The sequence below is a fragment of the Cryptomeria japonica genome, chromosome 3, assembly GCF_030272615.1.
Source record: "Cryptomeria japonica chromosome 3, Sugi_1.0, whole genome shotgun sequence".
NCBI lineage: Eukaryota > Viridiplantae > Streptophyta > Pinopsida > Cupressales > Cupressaceae > Cryptomeria > Cryptomeria japonica.
In genome coordinates, this window is record NC_081407.1 from 283324688 (window position 1) to 283330713 (window position 6026).

Sequence of the window (6026 nt, forward strand, 5' to 3'; positions counted from 1 at the left end):
GGGTGGAGCCAGTGAAGTCAAGCATCTAAGTATCCGCTCTGAATAGCGTAGCCTCGGGGGTAAAACCCCATGTGGGATCAACAACTATTGTCTTGGCCAGCTATAAGAATTGTGCTTGACTTATTTTAAACATTCAAACATTCAAGACCAAACAGCAAAATATTGTGTCTTTTGTGTCTTCAAGTGTATGCAAAACAATTTTACATCAAACAACACACTTTTTCTTGGAGTCATTTTTGAGTCTAGACACTTACAAACATTGGGTCTTCATCAACACTGTGTCCTCTTGTCACGAAAAATAGTCAAACAATCAGATTTGGTCACAACAAAATGACTTCATAGAAAGAAAAAAAAAATTGCACAAATTTTGCAGAAACGCGTCTGTGTCTGGCATAATCGCGTTTGTGCTATCTAACCATGTCTGTGAAGGGCAGAAATGCGTCTGTGTTTCCAGAATCAACATTGCACTTTGCACAAATTTTGCAGAAACACGTTTGTGTCTGACATAATCATGTCTGTGCTGTCTAACCGTGTCTATGAAGGGCAAAAACGTGTTTGTGTTCCCAGAATCAATAGTACATTTTGCAATGAAAAAACTCAGAAGCGCGTCTGTGTTGAACAGAGACACGTCTGTGTTAGGTAACCGCATCTGTGTAGTATACAGGTGCGTCTGTGTTCAGAGTTGAAAAAAATTGTTACAGTCCAGCAAACAAACACAGTCAGTTTCAGAATTCTTGAGCTTCCTAGGTTGTTTCTCCAGGTTTCATTTAGCATTCAACCTATCTTTGGGTCTCACACAGTCCATCATTGCTTCACATCTCATTTTACATTCACAGTTGTCTAAACTTGAGTCAAAAGGTCACTTGCTTGTCCTCACTATACTTTGTCAACACACTACATACAACAATACTTCTCTAGGTGGTCCCTCATCAAGGTTTCTTACCTTTGGGTCTCATTTGGTCTTACTTAGAGTCAAGGTCAACTTACCTCATCAAGAGAAACTATCCTCTCTTTGGAAGTCACACCTACTCTACTACATACATACTTGGTCTTACACTTTGGACATTGCAAGTACACCTTAGATTCATTTACATTCCATCCAACTCTTGGTCTTCCATACTTTTTCCATTTTCATCTAGTCTCACACATCTTGATCAATACCTAGTTCATGGTTGAAACCTGTCTTCAAAAATCTAGGAGAGAAACTAAAGAGGCTCAAGAGTCCGCAAACATGAGTTCTTATGAGTATGACAATGATGTCTTTTTCAATACTGATCATAACACATGACCTGACATGGATGCCTATAGAAACATTCCAAATGTTGAGAACATGGACACTACAAACAACAATGATACACACAATGACAATATGGACAACTTTTCAGTACATTCAGCAGATGTGGAAGAATCCATTATGGACCCCTGCTTCAATCGACTGATTGAGGAAATAATGAGGAGAGATAGACAATACTTCTTACAAATGATGGCACAAAGTGGAGCCAAGATACCTCATGATTTTGACATGTCTCAAATAATGGAAAATCGACCTTTGCAACAAACTCACTCCAACATGGATCAAAGGAGGCCTAATAGTGGAGGAAATAGAGGACCACATCTTGTGCCTGAATCACCATCATCTTTGTTTCAAAAACCAGAGGTCCCACATACACATGGTCAAGCATATGATACTCACCTTCGCAGACCATTATGGAAGTCTTATGTAGAAAGATATGCTCAATCACATACAAATGCTAAGGATCAACCACCAAAGCAATTGGATATTCAAAGGCATGCTCAAAATTTGGACACAAGGAAACCCCGTGTCAAATTTGGGGGCAACACATTAGAACATGACATGCCTGTAGAGTATGGTATACATGGACAAAATAGATATTGCGTTCCTCAACATGAATCTATACCAAGTGGTCCATATATGTAGCATCACTATAGACCTCCTCCATATGAACATCTGTATGATCAATATCATCCATATATGCAACATGTTTCTCCTCCAATTGGTGCCTCAAGCATGGGGTATGGTCCAAGAAGTCGATCTCCACCTAAGAGCAATTTGGAGCAACAAATCAGGGACTTACAAAAGAAAATGGAGGACATAAATACACCGAAGCCAACATACACAATGAGAGACATATGTCCCTATCCATTTGACAAGAGCATTCCAATGCCTCCTTTTCCTACACACTTTGTGACGCCTAAATTTGATAAGTATAGAGGAAAAGGGGATCCTAAGGCACACATAAGACAGTTTTTCACAGCTTGCATTGAAGTAGCTTTAGAAGAGACATATTTGATGAGATTATTCCCACAAAGCTTAGGTGATCAAGCTATGGAATGGTTCTCCCAACTACCACTTGGTATTAAGTCATGGGGTGACTTAGCAGAGACATTTATTCAACATTTCTCCTACAATATAGAGACAGACATATCAGTCACTACTTTATGCAACACCAAGCAAAAAGAGGGAGAGTCTTTTGCATCATTTTTACAAACATGGAGGAATCTAGCTAGCAGATGCTCTTGTGAAATTCCACAAAAACAAATGGCTGAGATGTTCACACAAAACGTTAACAAAGACATTGGCTATGATCTAAGGAAAGCTTGTTTGTCCACCTTCAGGGATGTTATTGAAAAAGGCTTAGCAATAGAAAATGTCCTAATTGAGCAAGGAGTCATTAAGATATTCAAAGAAAACAAAGATGACTTTAAAGGAAAAGACAAGCCAAGATTTTGGAATAAAAACAAGAACATAGTCAATGATGGTGTTGTTGATGCCAATACAGTGCGACCCAAATTCATCTTTTCGGGATCAAGTTCTACAAACAATCAAGTGAATACTCAAACAACTTCTAGATCACGAAGGAAGTACACTCCATTGGGAGAACCACTTGAGTCAGTCTTAAAAAAGCTAGTGGCGAACAAGGTAATCACAGTTCCAGATTTTCCTCCATATGAACCAAAGGTTAAACCAAATTGGTGGAATGATGATTAGTATTGTGAATTTCATAAGAGAAAGGGTCATAAGATAGGATATTGTCATTGACTGAAGAACATCATACAAGATCTCATTGATAGAGGTGACATTGAGATTGAGGGACACTCATCCAATCAAGAACATGAGATGTTTAAGGAGTCGTTCCCAAAGCATGACAAGGGAAAAGCTAAAGCCACAGATGATCAAACCAACTATACTAGAGCAACCTATAACTATGATTCAACCATCAATCACATCTCGATGGAAAATTATGTCTCTACTATTATCATCAAGGACAAAAACCCTGAGAATCCTACTCAGAGACCCAAGATTGTCCTAAAAGGTGTTGGATCTTCTTCTGAACCTACTTCTGAATGTCATGTTACAACCTGTCGAGGTAAAATTACTTTGCCAGGTGCTTCAACTAAAAAAACCGCTTCTTCATCAACCAAACCTAAGTATGACCTTGTAGAACAGTTAGGAAAGACACTCGCGCTCATCTCCATACTTGAGCTCTTACGTATATCCCCCGCTCATAAAGCTATTCTTGACAAAACTTTGAGAGACACTTCTATCCCTACCGATCTGAACGTGGACCAATTTCAAGCCATGGTGGGATACCTTTCTATTCCACACTCCCTTACATTCACAGAAGCCGATGACGCTTCCGTAAGTCAGCCACATAATGCACCTTTACACATTGAAGCTTTCATACACAAACATCGAATAAAACGAGTCCTGATAGATGGAGGAGCAAGTCTAAACATTTGTACATTGAGCACTATTAAACAATTGGGATATTCTGATAAAGTTGTGAATGCTACAAACAAAATTACCATCAAGGCATATGATGATGAAGAATGTTCATCCAAGAGCACAATCACCTTACCTCTTAGAGTTGGGCCAGTTACAAAAGATGTGGTTTGTCAAGTCCTTGATCTCGATCTCACATACAATATATTGCTAGGACATCCATGGATTTATGAGATGAACGCAGTACCATCTACATATCATCGATGTATCAAGTTTCCACACAATGGAGTTGAAGTGACCGTCAAAGCTGACCCAAATCCATTCATATATTGCAACAATATGCAACATAGATCAGAAATAACAATTCTAGCCAATTGAGAGGCTATTCCATCTTCAGCATATGTGGATCCAGAATCAGTAAAAGCTTCTACATCCAAACAATCAGAGCTCAAAGAAAAGTTCAAGTTTAAAGACATGGGATGTGGTGAGTATATCTTTCATGTTGATCAACTCCCACTATCTCCTAAGACATTCAGTCGACAGGAACAATCTATAAACAATTTGCAATATCAAGGAATTGGGTATGAAGCACCTAATGTTGTGGCTACTAAGTCTGAATGCAAGTCTCCTCTAGTGGTGCAAGCATATCTTGATATCAATAGTCCTAAGAGTGGTTCCAGTGAAGAATCTGTTGAGCGTATTGCCAGCCCTCTTGAGAACTCACATAGCTTTACCATATCATCCACTCATTCCATTTCCACTCCACTCCTAGACTTGGATCAACAAGAATTACAAACGCCCTTACTCATTAGGGATGAAAAATCAAGCTTTGAAAAGAAAAATCTAAAAGTCAAAACTAAAGAAAAGTCCTTTAGTCCAAATCAAAATCAAAAGCTATTGGACTCTACAAAAATCAAGGTCAAGGATAAAAATCCTATGAAAGAAAAAGAACAAGAGTTGATCTTCCCTAATATCAAAATAACTGGGGGCAAAAGTTCTACAATTTTATGTCAAAAAGAATACTTGTTGATCCTAAGTCTCCATCATGCTATCATACTTTCACTTCTTTTTGCAATCATAAGCCTTCATAACTCATCCACATGTTCCACACATCCATTCCCTTTTGGCTATACATCATGGACCTTTAATGGAGCTTCCTCGAAGGACTTTTCTATCAGGGGTGCCCAAACTTCTTCAGGTGACACACATACGGGCCTGTGTAGTCCACACACTAGTAATTCTATTGCAGTTCCTTCATCAAGGAAGACAGACACTCAAGCTACACATCATTCAGTCAAGGAACAATGCAGCTACATTCACAAAGTCAAGCCTCACACATTTGAGGTAGGTGACTTAGTTCTCAGAGAAAATCCCAAAAATCAGCAAGACAAAGAGAAGAAGGGCAAGTTTGAACCAAATTGGCTTGGTCCTTACATCATTACAACAACATATGGATCTAGGGCATATCAGCTCTCAACTACAGAAGGTGAACCTTTGGAGGATCCTATCAACAACATGCACCTTCGCAAGTTCTACACATAGCTCTTCGAAATATCCTAATTCAAAAATACAAAAAAATCAAAAAATTCAAAAATACAAAAAAATTCAAAAAATTCAAAAATACAAAAAATTATAAAACAAAAAAAATCGTTACTTGGTGAAAACCTGGCAAACAGGCGCCTTGTGACACAGAAAACATTAAAAAATCCAAAAAAAGTAAAGAAAAATAATTTCGTCCAACGGTGAAAACCACTTCGGTGGCGCCCTGGGCAAGTACCATGGTGAAAACTGGGTCACTAGCGCCATGCGTAGAGACATTGCTCCTCCCTCCTTCAAGATCCACTTTCATCCTTTCACTTTGCACACACTTACGATCAATTCATCCATAATAAACTTACCCATTCCCATCATGGCTTGTTATTGATCTACCCAAGATTGGTTAGCCAGTCATAATAAACCTCCCTTTCCATCCATAATAAATCAGATCCTATCTGTGGCTATGACAAATCCTATGTCTAGTGATGGGTGTAGAACTGAGAACATCACATATTTCGAGGAGTACAGTTTCTTCCAGCTTCCTTCAGTCTATCCACGCACAATCCGCAATAAAGCAACATTTGCATCACAGATCCGCAATAAAGTTTCGTCTTCTCCGCAATAAAGTATCAGTTTCATGGATTCAGTCAGTTTCAGATGAGACATAGCAACAACAATGGGCTTCAACAAAATCAAATCTTTCAACAGACTCAGACAACATATGGTTCCGTGCTATCTATCCTTT